This window comes from Hyperolius riggenbachi, chromosome 8, assembly GCF_040937935.1.
Source record: "Hyperolius riggenbachi isolate aHypRig1 chromosome 8, aHypRig1.pri, whole genome shotgun sequence".
Lineage (NCBI taxonomy): Eukaryota > Metazoa > Chordata > Amphibia > Anura > Hyperoliidae > Hyperolius > Hyperolius riggenbachi.
This window is the reverse complement of record NC_090653.1, coordinates 146614086-146629332: the sequence shown is the minus strand read 5'-3', so window position 1 is coordinate 146629332 and position 15247 is coordinate 146614086.

Genomic DNA, 15247 nt, shown 5'->3' with positions numbered 1-15247 from the left:
AGAGCGCTTGAAAGGATAAAATAGGTAGTCAACAATATGCATGCGCGATAGTAAAATATCACAAATTTTACTCATATTTTTCTGTGAAATAATCCTATTCTCATATCTACCGACATTAACACCCCCCCCCCAGTGGGGTGTCTAACCCTTAACCCCCAGTAGTACCCCCCCCCCCTGGGTAGCACCAGCCAATGTTTTTTTGGCCTAACAATCATTTTGCACACTGCACATCTTCAGAGGCTCAAAGCGCATCTGAGCAGACACTTGCTCAGGTTAAATGGCCTTGCATGTCCTTTTGCCAAGGACTCTTAAGCTGGCCACTAACGGTCCAATTTCTAGTGAAAAGTCGTTCGAGCGATCAGAAATTCTGATTGGATTGGTTGTAAATAATCTCAGTTGATGGGCACAATTAATAATGAACGATTATAAAAAAAATTGTCCAATTGAATTTTCGTTGGACCAAAATTTGGATTTTCTTGTTGGTCGTGATAGATAGAAAGCAAAGATTGGTTAGTTGATGGTGTAGTGAACGATTTTTCGTCAGATCAGAATTTCTGATCGCTCGAACGATTTTTCGCTAGAAATTGGACCGTTAGTGGCCACCTTTAGAAGCATTTCCTGTGCACTAGAAACACCCAGGTGGATTTAAAGATCCAATGGTTCCCAATCTGAGTGGATGGGATTGGACCGGGGTTCCCAATCTGAGTGGATGGGATGGGACTGGGTTTTAGCCATAGTGCTTTTGTTTGTTCTCTCTGTACTGACATTTGTAACAATTGAGACTATTGAATAAGAGCACATGGATATGCATAGAGATGTGCATTTCTGCTACAGTGGCTACTTTTTGTGCATACTCTCTGTACCCAATTGCATGTAATGTATTGCACTATGCTGCACTCACCGGGCTATACTCACTAAACAGCGGTAATCAGAAGCTGAGTAGAGCATAATGCATTCTTCAGTACTTATCATGCCGTAATACTTTGCGCACGTTATTCTGAATACTACAGTTTTTAGACTATACCCCATCATGTGGTACACATTTTAATTAAAATGTTTAGAGAACAATTTCTTACTACTGCGAAAAATAAGCAAGCACCATCCACAACAGCACACAAACCAGACAGGTAAATGTATTTCCTGTATGTGAGATGTGAGCAAACAAATATACAGACTACACATCAAACCTCAATACACCGCACCAGACCGGATTAATGATGCTCTGAGGAAGCCCATTTAATAACAGTGGCAGCGGGCAATGGAGGTTCATTGTTTTCCTGGTAGGACTCCTCACGCACTTTACTGGACTTCTGTTTTTTTCTTTGCACTAAATTGTTTGCAGTTTAACCTTTCACTGGTATGCTCTGGCTATTTCTTTTTGACTTTGGAGTTCTTTACTATCAGGTTGCTCTGCAATCAGGCGCGGACTGGGGCGGGGGGATGGGTGGCATTTGCCCCCCAGGCCGCCTTCTTCTCTCATGTTTTGGGCCGCTGGCCGGGATAGGAAGGTGAGCGAGTGGCCGGGTGCATGTAGCAGCAGCCAGTAAGCAGCTAGGCGGAATGCAGTGCAGGGCAAGCAGGGATCAGATGGAATCTACGCTGCTCCGTCTCATGTAACTCACACCCTCTCCTTACAATGGCCAATCAGCAGAGCAGAGGGGAGCGCGCGTGATTTGTATCCTCACGCAGAATGTAAGGCCATCCAGGAAATAAAACACTTCTTCCGACTGACAGAGCTTCACATCAGCGGCCTGACAAGCTGCTCATGTCTGTGTTCAGCAAGAAGTCAGCTTTGCAGGAGGGGTATCTGATAGAGCACGCTGTCTCTGTATTTTTCTGTGAAGCCAGGTGACCGTTATGTTAAAAGGTCAGTCAGAGTGCAGTTGAAGGGTCCAAGTTTCCTCCCGATGTATGAAGCAGGAGCACACGTGTCTCTAGCTCTTGGCTCTCTAGTGCTAGCTGGGCGAAAAGATCTGTCGGGGCAGCATTCATGTGCAGGATGGAGGTCAAATTCCAACGGTGGCTAGTGACAAATGATGGATGGGGCATCTCGGCTTCTGGAATCAAGCAGCTACTGGAACAGTGAGAAACTAATACTGCATACCACCAATACAGGGAATCGACTGCTGATGCTCTCTTGTTGTAAGAATGTGTGCTATTGTGATAATCATTTCATTACTTTTATGTTTACCAAGTTTTATTTGCAAGCTGATTAATTGATTACAGCAATGTCCACTGCTGATGATGTATACACATCATAAAAAAGGTGCTCATTAACCATACATTTCAAAAAGCTGCAGGTTGAAAAGTGTGGGAGATAACCGCTAGTTAAATATTGGTAACATTAACATTTTACTAGTTAATTCTAATAGTAAAATAGCAGTAATTTTTCTCAATATTTTACTATGACCTAACCGTCCTGGCCATGTCTAACCTTAGCCACCCTGGCCAGCCCCTGGCTATATATCACTATACATCATCCGCAGAGCGCTGCCCAGGGCCGCTTTGGAGGGGCGAAGGGCAGAAGCGCCGTGTGCGGGGGTAGCGTTGCCGCACGATTGTTGGACCCCCCAGGTGTTGAACTGGCATCTATTAGACGCAGCGCCAGTTCATTCCCCGCAGCACACCTTAGCCTGGGAGGCAGAGCAGGGCTACGGGAAGATGGCTGCCGAAGCCCTGCACTGGAGACTATTTGTGTCTTCAGTACAGGGCTTCGGGCACCATTTTCCCGTAGCATTGCTCTGCCATTTAGAGCGGGAGATTTGCTGCAGGAGGATCGTCGGGGGAGCTGTGCGCTACAGGACGGTCAGGAGAGGAGAATTCTGCCAGGCGAGTAATTATTTTTATTTTTTTGCAGGTGCATTATTTTCTGGTGAAATGCTGCCCACTATACGATTCATTTCTGGTGAAATGCTGCCCACTTTACAATTGTTTTCTGGTGAAATGTTGCCCACTATACGATTATTTTCTGGTGAAATGCTTATGCTGCTCACTTTACGATTTCTGGTGAAATACTGCACACTTTACGATTATTTCCTGGTGAAATGCTGCCCACTTTACAATTCATTTCTGGTGAAATGCTACCCACTTTACGATTATTTTCTGGTGAAATGCTGCCCACTTTACGGTTAATTACTGGTGAAATGCTGCCCATTTTACGATTTTATGATGAAACATTGCTGCATTACGATTATTTTATGGTGAAACGCTGCCCCGTTACGATTGTTTGGCACCTATGGGTGGGGCACCAAAATTTTCGCAGGGGGGCCCAGTGATTTCTAATCTAGACCCTGGCGATGCCTAACTCTAACCTTCCTCTTGGCCATGTCTAACCTTAGCCACCCTTGCAATGCCTAAAACAACTTTGTTGATGAATCTAACTGGAATCAGCCGGGAAAATTTTTAGGTATATGGACACTTTTACTCAGGAAGGGTCCTGAGACTCCTATTGCTCTCCCGCAGCCGGAGATGTAACTGTAAAATATATTGTTCCTTTAGGCCTTGTTCACAATATAAATCGCCAGTGCTATTGCAAGCGCTGAGTGATTTATTGAGAGTTTTGTAAGTGCTTTTCCTTGTGCTTTGCGCTTAGAAAAGCACTTTTGCAGAGCGATTCGTTTTTTCATTTCCTGACGTCAGGAAGTGAACTCTTTAATCCGGAAGAGAATAAATACAATGTATTTATTCTTAAAAGCGCTCGGAAAAATCGCAATACAAAACGCTCTGTGATTTCCCTATACCTTCCATTGAGCCAAAGCACTCAGAAAATGGTACAGGCAGCGCTTTGCTGAGTGGCACTCAATCAAACCACTCATATGTGAACACTCTCATAGGAAATCATTGCACAAGCGATTTTAGGGGGATTTTAAAAATCGCCAGCGCTTAAAAAAAAATACGCAAATGCTCATAGTGTGAACAAGGCCTTACTCTGCCAAGACTGCCATTGATACATTTGCACGCAAGAAAGATAAGTATTTGGGCTGGGGCTGCCATGAAAGGGCCTCTGGGTTGTGTTTTCCCCCCAGGCCAAAAGGTCCCAGTCCTCCCCTGTCTGCAATTGTCCTTTACACCTTTCTGTGCACATGCACTGGCACTTTACCATATTCACATGTATGCATGTTTCTCATTATGCTAATTTTACACATTATGCATTTGTTATTATCAAGCACTAGCACTTTATTTGTTCCCCAGGCATAATATATAATACTTTTTTTCAGCATTAATTGATAGATTTTGTGGTCCCCCGCCATGTTAATTCTGATGTTTTAAGATGTTTTTAATTATTGTGTAGTTCAATAAAGTGAGTTATACTTTGCCATCTCTCCAGTCTGGAGCAGTATATTGAGGCTTTGCTTTGATGTGTAGTCTATAGAGAACAATGGCATCGTACAACAAATTCTCCCTTTTTACCTCTATGGCTGTCCAACCATGGTGATGATGGCGCTATGTGATAGTTATTGGTCTCTAATCCCTTTACAGATGCTGATGAAAAGTACAGCTACTTTGAGCAGAGTCAGTAAATTCATACACTCGCAGCTCGGGTTTTGTGCGATTAGAATGTTAATTTACTGCACAGTAATAGGAAGGGATTCAAGTGGAAATTGCAATGTATTTTCAGAATTTACAGGCTTGCCTTACTTGAGGATATTAACATAAACACCCAGTTGAGGTGAGTATGTTTTAGTTTGTTTGTTTTTTTGCAGGGAGATCGAGGCAGTTAAACAAGGATAAGCACATCTATTAATCTTTACAGCATCTTCTTTTTGGTCCTACATTTCTAAGTTAATTTCATATCCAGATTTGTAAGGTATCATAACTAGCAATTCTGCTGAGAGGCAGCAGGGAGAATATCAATTGTGTGACGAGCTACGTAGATGTAGTATTATTTTCCAGACAATGTATTATCTGCACTAGTAGCTTTAGTTACGTGACTCATCAATTTTCAGACTCATTTTATTGACAGAATGGTCCATAAGCTTGCAGTGAATAGGAAGTGTGTTTACTAATTTATAGTCTAGAATTAATTAGCATCAGAGTATGACAAGGATATATGTTTGTCCTACATTATTTTCTATCTCTGTCTGTCTATCTATCTCCTTATACTTAAAGCATTTGCATTTAATTGGATTCAAACATACTTAAGGTATGCATTGAGGAACACAATTATTGCAGAAATGTTGTTTGTCAATGATCTGGCCAGCCAGCAGAGAGAAACAGCAACCTTCCCAACAATAGCAAAAGGTGCCAGTTAGAGAAGCTGAATAATTGGCCTGCCAAATGTGTAACTGCAACTGCTGACATGTGCTTTGACCTTTTGGGAGCCCATCAGTATGGGTCTCCTGTTGTCTTCTTCTCTGAGAGTAATAGACATCTATTATTTCGGATAGGTAGCTTGTCAGTAGGTTTTCGTTGTAAATTTATAGCATGAAAGCCAGTGTGCGACATTATAAAAGTCTTAAAGGCTAGTGATGGAGCATAGTCAGTTTTACAAAAAACTTAACAGTGAAGCTTACAGTGTGTTTTAAGATTAAAGAAGCTTAGCAAAGGGAGAACCTATTTAATTAGAAGAAGACAACCTCCTTGATATGGTTTAATTAAAAAGGCCAGACCTTTTCCCCCTAGGTGATATTTCACACCTTATCAATACAATGCATTTAAAGTAAACCTGAGGTGGGCATTTTTGTGAAAAAACAACCCCCTCACCCAAAAAAAAAAAACAACCAAACAAAAAAATGCAACATAATTCAGGGGGCTAGCCGGATCAGGTAGCCTCAATTACTGGTGCTCCTGTGGCCAGAAATCCTTTGGTTTCGCTTTCAGTGACCCCTGGAGTGCAGAGCAGTGGGGGAACGGCAGTTGAGAGATAGAGCTGGCCAATGAGAGCTGCGAAAGGGGCATTAGGAACACCCTAAGTGGGCTGTTTGCAAGAATGTCTCTCCTGCAAGGAATGCCCGTTCCCCCGAGATGCCGTCAAGCTGCGTGTCAGCAATTTCTGGGGGTGACAGCGTTGCACAGGGGGGCATAAATCGGCACATACAAGACACAAAGGCATGTCATGAACCAGTGAACATGCCTCTGTGTCCTATCTATCCCCTTGCACCGCCTCGGACACTTTTAGCCACCAGCCGGCAATAAAATACTCCTCTGCAAATTGAATAATTTTGCAACTGAAAAATATTTTTCAGTTGCAGAATGCTAAAAAGATATTTTAAACAGAAGATGAAACTGAAAACTTAACGGAAATAAATAATTGGATTGGGTCTGTTAGCAAAAACGTACGTGTCTCTCAGTCTGGAGGCTACTGTATGGTTGAAAGTTCTGTCTTTTGTATTGTATTAATGTAACACTTCCAGAATGCTTAAACTGTAAAGAAATCCTCCAGACACCAATTAAGTTCTTTTTAAGAAATATTTGTATTAAATCAGAAAGGTAAAAAGTTCAGTTATAAAACACATTCATAAACTCCTTTTTCAGCAGAATGAGTATAGGTTGGCCTATCATATATCTTCCGCCTGCTAGGATCAGGCCTAGTTCAAAATACATATATATGATGCAGTTTATTAGTATTAACTTGCAAGAATTTTCCTCACACAGCACACTGCTGTCTGCTAGCTCTTCGCCACTGTCTTTTTAAGCTTTATTCACTACTGTCTCCTCTGTATCTTGTCTGCCAGCTGTTGTCACACAATCTCTTCAGACACTGCACTGCAGTCTTCACTCTTTCTCTTTAATCCTGTCACTTGTTTCTCTGTCTCACTCTTGCATGCATTGCTGTCCTGCTGTCTGTTATGTATCTGCTGTTTTCTGTTACCTCTCTCTGTTACAGGTAATTTTTACTTTCCTGGTCTTTCCTTTTTATTGTTCACTCTTCTGGCTTATCTCTCTAGTATCGCTGCTCTTTACTGGACTGTAGTTGTGAGTGGTCTCTCTCCTCTCCTGAGTCTTGAATGTCTGCAGCTCTCTTTCTCTTCCTTACTTTAGTTTTCAGTAGAGCTCTCGTTTCTGTGGCTCTGACTGGCTCAGACTATCTCGCCAAAGGCTGGTCTCTGTTTTTGTTTCTCTGCTCTATATCCTCCACATCACACTCATTTCTTGCTGCATCATCAACTCAGACTCCATGGCTTCTCTGGCCCCTCCCCCTCACTAGCCTTCAACTGCTAAAACCCAACTGCCATTTCCCAACTTCTCTCTCCCCTTTTCTGCTAATAGGCTCTCCCTGGTGGCACCTGCAGGCTCTTTTTACAGCAGCACTTTACACAAAAACTAAATGCATTTAACCCTTGGTGTGTGTGTGTCTGTTGCAATGACACACACACAGGGTTGCATTGTTAATCAAGTTTGTGGGAAAATATGCAGTAGACTGAATCCATTATAATGCTGAACCATGTTGTAATTCATTATTCATATGTCGATCAGGCAATTTCTGTGTTATTTTTTTTCTTACATTTTTTTTTTGTAAAGAATAGCATTACTTACTTTTCACCAATTAATAATAGGAGGGAACAAACAAAAAGTGCACAAAAGTTATTGGGAAAAGTGAGCATGACCAAATTTGCAGAGGTTTAGGGGTATGGTTAAAAGAAAATATATGCTGTAGAATGCATATACTATAATATAGGAAAGAGCACCACACTCATATATTGTTTAGCTTACCAGAGTAAAACATTTAGAGTCAACAGAGCACTGCCAAACTCCCAGTAGCCTGCAGGCACACTGACCTAAAGGATCCCGCCCACCCTTGCCCCATTCCAGCTCCAGACCACCTCAGATGTCCTTGCTGCTGGCCACAGCTAAGATACCAGACAGAGGCACTGACAGCGGGTTTCCTGCCAGGGGCATAACTAGACTTAATAGGGACTCCCTCCAAAAGTAATAGCATGGGGCCCCCTTGGTCCCTGAACCCCATGTGGGTCACCTGTCCTGGAGCCGGCGAATGACAGTACTGCTGTGAAGCAGCGTCTGGAAGCAGGAAAAAATTACACATGCTCCTGCACACAGTTTTGTGAGCAAACAAGAAGTTTTGAATCAGGATGATACCATTTATTGGCTAACTTAGAGATGGATAAACAGTGAGCTTTCGACTTATAAAAAGCCTTCGTCGGACTGGTTCCTGACCAAAACTGAAAAACACAGCTTATATACACTGACATACAGAGGAGAAACATTCTTTAGCAAACATAAATGTAATTAGATGCCTTAACTGTTACTGAGGAGGCTTTCCCAGGCATCCTATCTAAACTGATAAGATCAATAGAATCCTCAACATGACATAAAGCAGACTCTGGTGATGGGGAGACATCGTAAATTCCGAATTCAAATGGTAACTGGCCTGGTTACATGCACCATTAATTCTAAGCTTAAGAGAATTGTGGCATTTAAAGCCAGCACCTGAAAGCAAATAAAATGAATAGTGACAGTGAATTCCATCTTACACAGCAGATGGCACAAAAATGAATGAAAAGATAGAAACATTTAAATTAAAACAATTGTGGCATTTAAAACCCATCATACCAGCACAAGAAGTTAGAGTCCTTGTTTAAACCAACTTCTACAGTTTTGAACCAATGTATAAACTTAGTTTCTTGTGTTAGTCTCATGTTTCCCGATTTGAAGCCGCCCATTAATACAGTGACGCGAAAATCGCTTAAACTGTGTCCAGGTAAACAAAAGTGTGTTGGTATTGGGAGATCAGTATATTTTGCAATATCCTTTTTCCTGCTGTTAATAGTGGATCTGTGGTGTGTCATGCGATCACGCAGTGGTTGACTTGTTTCTCCCACATAAATTCCTTTGGGGCATTTTGCACACATGATCAGGTATACCACATTAGATGAGTCGCAGGAAAAGGTGCCTTGTGAGCAAACAGCGAGGTTTTTTGCTAAGTGGCTGCAGTTGGGGAGAGGGAGGGGAGGGGCTCCAAAGCCTCTGGGCCCCCTTGCAAGTTAATGCACCAGAGAGCGCTCCTGTCCTGTTCATTTTATTTTAGAACAAACCCCTTCCCCTACCTTTATAAAGTACAGGATGGTGCACAAAAGACTGGCACAGTTGCCTGTCACAAACACAAGTATAGTATACAGGTAAATGCAGGCTGGCCTGTCTCCATGTGCCTCTTGTTCTATCTCTGCTGTATGTGTCCTCCACGGCTGTATTAAAGTCTGTGTCGTCTGCTTTTGTGTCTGAGAGCATTATCCATATGCAGAAAATGCAGACTTCACACTGTCCCTGCCGCCACAACCCCTCTCGCCTACTCTTAACCCTATCTACCTCTCACCTAACCTTAACTGTCCCTGCTTCCGCATCCCCCCTCCAACACCTAACCTTAACCCCATGCCTAACCTTAACCATCCACACTACTAGTATAAAAAATAAGCAAAAAACATAAAGCCCACATCAACCCCCCCCCCCCCCCCCCAAAAAAAAAAATACAAGGGGCACCTGCCAGTTGTAGGTGATGTGTGACTGCAGCACATGCTCTCTCTCTGCCTTGAGGAGCCGTAGGGCCATGAAGCCATACGCATGCTGAAGGGAGCCCAGGGAGAAGGCAGCAGCATAAGCTGCACTGCCTATGTGTGCCCTCTGAACAGCAGGCTGACCATCCCACCCACTCACCCACCAAAGTATATGTGCCTCTGGGCCCCCCACGCATGGGGGGGGGGGTAAAGTTAAGCAGCACTGACACAGCTAAAGGACAGGGTGATCAATGGCAGCATTTTCATTATGAGTGAGTGCAGGTGGGATTCAGGAGCCAGGTGGCATGTACCCCACTGCTCCCAGCCACCTCGCTGACCACATGGCACCTGTAGGCTCAAGCCTACAATGCCTAATGACAAATCTGGCCCTGATGACCACTATTCCAAGCACTTATAGAGGTCATCACCCCCAGTATATTAGACATAAATAGCTAATGCAGCAACTGTAAGAGGGTCCCTCGGGTACAGTGGCCTGGTGCACTTGTAACCTCTGCACCATTGGAACCGATGATACGTTTGTATTTGTAGCCACTTATTTGTCTCCTATGTTATTCCTCATTTCTATTTGCCTGTATGATGTGTATCACAGCTCTAGGAAATGGAATACAGAAACGACTCCGTGTACATTAACCATTTATGTGACTGTGACAGTAAATCTGAAAAGACATAATAATCCACAGTTTCATACACCACTGTACTTCATATTGCAACACCCATTATTGAAAATATATATTCCATGATTTGCTATGCATTTTAAATAAGTGGGATCTGTTGACTCCTAAGGGAAGATAGATATTTTAGTCCCAAAGCCTTCTGTACCACATAATTGAAATTACGCAAAAAGAAAATGTGTAATTAATTGTATGGCTCGAAATGAAGAGATTGGAAGAATGTCTAATTTTTAATGAAATAAGCTGCATCTTTCACATCATTAGTTAGCAGAACTCAAATACGCATTTTTCTCCATAGCCGTGGGGCATTAAAATGGTCTTTTTAATAAGCAGTCATCTGGAGAGAACTATTATGTTCATCACACATGGGTGACTGTGTAGCTCCAGAAGACTGCTTTCTATAAACCAATGCAATTCTTTTCTTCCATGTGATACTTTATTATTTGAATACCTGAGAATGCTCTGCAACTGATACCGTCCATTGATTTTCCATAAAGAGGAATATGTGCTTAAATAGACAGAAAAAATATGTCTAATATCCCTTCTGTTGACCTTCAGTACAATATCTTTTATGAAACTGCAGTAACTGTCTGATCATGCCATTACTGGGTAAAGATATTTTTCAAGCAAGATGTCCGAAAAACAAAAGCAATTCTAGTTATTATTATTATTATTATTATTTTTATTTTTTTTTATTTAGCGCCAACATCTTCCATAGCCCTCTACAATGTACAAAAACATACAATAATGGGGAGCATAGATACATGAACAGTTCAACATATGATCATTTGATAAAATGCACAAAAACAGGAAATGCAGCCAGCTTACAATCTAGAGGGCAGTGGGTGGAGACACTGGGTAGACAAAGGAGTTAGCAGATGAAGCAGTGAACTTTAAATTATAGCTATAGATAATTATAGGCTTGTTTGAACAGATGAAAAGTAGGATGATGAATAGGGTGTGGCAAAGAATTCAAAAAGAGAGGTGACACTTGTGAGAAGTTGTGGATATGAGAGTGAGAGGAGGTGACCAAGCTGGGCAATGAGGGTTTCTTGGGAGGAGTGAAGGTTTTGGGAGAGACTTTACCTGGAGATTAATAAGGAAATGTATAAAGGATATAGCCCATGTGGAGCTTTCAATTAAAGTGTTAGGAGTTTGAACTGGATCCTTTGGGTGATTGCAAGGCAATGGAGGGATTGGGAAAGATGGACAGCAACAGAGCAGTGGGAGGCGAGGTGGATGAGATAAGCAGCAGAGTTAAGGAGGGACTGAAGAGGTGCCAGTCTGTTTCTTGGTAGGCCTCAGAATAGGGTGTTACAGCAATCAAGACAGGGAAGGATTAGAGCGTATAAAATAATTTTGAAAGCCTTTTGTGCAAGAAAGGGTCGATCTCTGGAGATATTTTTGAGATGGAAGTAGCAGGAGATTGTAATTGTGCTAATATGTGGTTGAAATGAGAACTTGGAGACCAGAGCTTTAGAAGTTAAGGTTATTGGGGAATTTTCTACATTAATAGTAACTATATGGGGGGAGTAGAGGGAGTAGGAGAGGGAGAGGAGTTTTGCTCAAATTAAGTTTAAAGAAACAGGATAACATAAATGCAGAAACAGCAGACAGACAGCCAGGGTCTCAAGATAATAGAATAGAGGTCAGAAGCTGAGAGATACATTTGAGTGTTAATAACATTTAGATGATATTGGGAACCCAAAAAATAAATAAAAGAAGTATATTAATTGTCCCAGGCCACACAGATAGATGTAGAAGAGAAAAGGTCCTAGAAAGGAGCCTTGTAGTACCCCAACAGATAGCGGGAGTGAAGAGGTGTTAGTTTTGGAATAGGAGACAGTGAAAAAGCATCCAGGCAGGTAGGAGATAATCCAAGAATGTGATTGACCCTTGAGACCCAGTAACAAAAGTGTTTGGAGAAGCAGGGTGTGATCGACCTTGTCAAAGGCGAAGGAAAGGTCGAGGAGTTATTTGCAACTTTGGTAAGGACTGTTTCAGTGGAATGGTGAAATCGGAAGCCAGACTGGAAGGGGTCTAACAATTAGTTAAGTAGAGAGGAAATCAGACAGTACTGAATAGATAGTTCAAATCAAAACCGCTGATTAGTGTCAGTGATATGAAGGTTTTTAGAAAACTTCCCTTTTCCTCTGGCCTTTTTTTTTGTCCTGAACAAGAGATGCAAAATAATGCCATAAGAATAGTGAATGTTCATAACTCAGAATCAGAATAATTTATTTTGCCAAGTAAAAATGGGAGTTGTACCCGGAATTGGTTTTAGCTCTTACAGGTTCTGGAAGAATGGGGGGGGGGTAATGTCCGAAAGTCAAGAGCCGAGGCTGCCATACTACCGCGCCACCAGTCACACTTGGCAATCATCTATCATCTCAAAGTACACATGGAGAGAGGGGGACAAATGGGGGGGGGGGTGTGAAGGTTTAGCAGTGATGATCCAGTTCTTGATAGAAAACTGCAGTGATGGCTGACGCAGTAACTGGAACGATTACATCGGAAAAAGGAACATTTAGCGGATCAAACTGCACATTAAATGCATTCCCTGTCTACTAACATGTCACTAAGGAGTAGATGAGTTTCTCGTACTGCAAAATAAAATATTTCTCAGGGGGAAAATTTGTACTTTTAAGTCCACTGACAAACAGCTGCATTTTCAATAAATGTGCACTCATTTACCTGAATAAAGTATTCGAATTAGGAAAGCAAAGACCGAATAAAGGACCTGCTGTGCTGAAAAATGCATTGCACATTGGCTATAATAGTATCTTGTTATTACTGTATTATTGGGAGTTGCTATTTTACACAATCTTTATTTTTAGTTTCTATGTGCTAGAATTGAACAAAATAACATTATTTCCGAAAACTTTTATTTCTTTATACTGTAACTTTTTCTTGTTTGTGAACACAATGCCATGCTGTAGATATTCTTGAACTATGATCTACATTATGAGCTAGACATGTTTTATTACTGTCCTTGACATATAGAATTTCTATCACAGTTATCCATTTCTTCACTAACTTGGGTTTATTTGTGATTCATCTGTAATTGTCTTTTTATGTATTGTCTATATTTCTGTGCCAGACAGAAGTTGTTAAAAATGTACATATATATCATATTAGCACTATCACAGGTTGTCAAATATATGCTGTGGGTGTTAATTTTGTTTAACAGAATTGTGAACCTGTTGTGATTTATTGCGTTTTGGTACACCTGACAAACTAATTTCACAGAGACCGTAATATATGCTTTCACTTTCAGCGGTTTAATGTAAAAGTGCTTTGTCATATAGGGGCTGACTGCTTAAGTTGCTGTTTTTACAGAATATCAATTTTTATAGTGAGATCTGCAGAAAGAGTAAATATCTGACAGTATGAGTTATCTGGTAATACACAAGTACAGAAAATAAGTGTGTAATCAATAATGCAAAAACGTACCTATGAATCAAAGGCAAGGTTGACAATTTGTAGACAAGACAGTTTAAGTTTTAAAAATAAAATGATCATCAAGATGTATTAACTGCTTCAGGGCTAACAGTGGTAGAGTTTAATTTTAAAGAATCATGGGATTTATTGGCCTTTCTATTTCTAAAATATAAGTTAAAAGTAGTTAAATGAGCATTATTTTTTCAAAAAGTTTTAACATTCAAAGAGAGTTCTACTAAACAGTTTTCGGTAGTACTGCTCATTGAAAATCATTGAATAAGTGTTTGGCCTAAGGAGATTTACTGCTTTGATAGCCTCATATTAGAGACAAAAAGTGCCTGACCAGTCTGTCTATGTAGAAAGAGAAAGTTTGAGAAGGAATTTATTTCAAAGTCTGTGTGTATGTTTTTCAAGTATTTTTATTATAAATAACCACATAGCCTTATTTTGTTGCACACAAATTGGAATGCTTGGAATTGTAAAATTAACTATAATTAAGAGAACAAGGTAGTTGAGGATCAATTTTCACCTACATACAGTTTCATAGGACACATTTCTTGGAGTTCATCTTTTTCAAGCAGTGGACATAATTCCCACCTCACGTTCTATCAAGCCTATCCTTGGCAATAGATTATCCACTAGGCAATACTCCCAACTCAGACATCATTGTAGTGTTTTATAACTTCTTAAAGAGAAACCGTAACCATTGATTGAAATTCATCCTAATTAGTAGGTGATAACCCTTTTCCCATGAGAAATCTATACCTTTCTCAAATCAATCATCCCACAGTGTTATGTGAGGACTTAGGTCCTGACAGTTTCCTGTCTGTGAACCTTGTTGCATTGTGGGGAATAACAGCTGTGTCCAAATGCCAAGCAAACAGTATCTCCCTCTGTGCATACTGTATGTATATCTATAAAAAAGTCTATTGCATTGTTAGTGGGTGTGGTTATAGATAATGGCAGTTGGTGCTGTTTGTTTTTTGTTTTTTTTCTTGTCTGCCAGTAGTAAAGATGATTAAGTTCAGGCTGATTGTGGATCAAACAATATGAACAAATTACATGGTTAATATCAATCAGATCTTAGAAAAACTGGAGATAGGTACACAGCAAAAGAGCGTAACACCCTGTAATTCATATACTACAATGACAATATGATATGAATGGCCAGTCATAGACAAATGGGGGTCCCCCTCAAAAAATCTCTAAAAATTGAATTGTGCATGAGTTGCAGAGAGATGCTATTATCCTGTAATCTACTCTTGTCTTGTAACTATTGTATTGTTTATTTTGTATTGTTATACCCTGTATGCTGTTGTACAGCACCACGGAAGATGCTAGCACTATATAAATCAATAATAATGATTAGTAAAAATAGTAATTGTATGCACATGGTGTATATATAGTTCTTGTTAGTGGATGCAAATGCTTGCCGATAATAATGATGGTTAGGACCAGTCTCCAAAGTGCTTTAAAGTTGTCAAAACCACTTTTGTAGATATCCTTATAAATTCATTGGTGATAAAAGGGAGATGAAAGACCACCAGAGGGGGGGGGGGGGGGAGTCTCCTTATGCAGTCCTCCTCAACAAATCAGGCTTGTGGAATATTAATAGCACCATTCACAACTTCTTCGGAGATGATAAAATAGGGATTAGTATCTGCC